This window comes from Sciurus vulgaris, assembly GCF_902686455.1.
Source record: "Sciurus vulgaris genome assembly, chromosome: 6".
Lineage (NCBI taxonomy): Eukaryota > Metazoa > Chordata > Mammalia > Rodentia > Sciuridae > Sciurus > Sciurus vulgaris.
The window spans coordinates 143,565,257-143,566,187 of record NC_136466.1 but is presented as its reverse complement, the minus strand read 5'-3'; positions in this window follow the sequence as shown (position 1 = coordinate 143,566,187).

Below are 931 nucleotides of genomic sequence, written 5' to 3'. Positions count from 1 at the left end.
AGAAAGGGAGTTCAGAATGTACATAATTAAAACAATCAGGGAAGCAAATGAGGAGATGAAAGAGCAAATGCAGGCATTGAAGGAGGAGATGAAAAAGCAAATGCAGGCATTAAACGATCACACCAATGAACAGTTAAAAGAGCAAATATGGGAAGCAAGAGATCATTTCAATAAAGAGTTAGAGATATTGAAAAAAAATCAAACAGAAATCCTTGACATGAAGGAAACAATAAACCAAGTTAAAAACTCCATAGAAAGCATAACGAATAGGATAGAACACTGGAAGACAGAACCTCAGATATTGAAGACAAAATATTTAATCTTGAAAACAAAGTTGACCAAACAGAAAAGATGGTAAGAAATCATGAACAGAATCTACAAGAATTATGGGATATCATGAAAAGGCAAATTTAAGAATTATTGGGATTGAGGAAGGCTTAGAGAAACAAACCAAAGGAATGAACAATCTATTCAATGAAATAATATCAGAAAATTTCCCAAATCTGAAGAATGAAATGGAAAACCAACTACAAGAGGCTTATAGGACTCCAAATATACAAAATTACAAAAGACCCACACCAAGGTACATTATTATGAAAATACCTAACATACAAAATAAAGACAGAATTTTAAAGGCCACGAGAGAAAAGAATCAAATTACATTCAGGGGGAAACCAATAAGAATATCAGCAGACTTTTCAATCCAGACCCTAAAAGCTAGAAGGGCCTGGAACAACAATTAGCAAGCCCTGAAAGAAAATGGATGCCAACCAGGAATCTTATACCCAGCAAAACTTACATTCAGATTTGATGATGAAAGAAGATCCTTTCATGATAAACAAAAGCTAAAGGAATTTGCAAGGAAAAAAAGCCAGCATTACAGAACATTCTCAGCAAAATATTACATGAGGAAGAGATGAAAAACAACAAT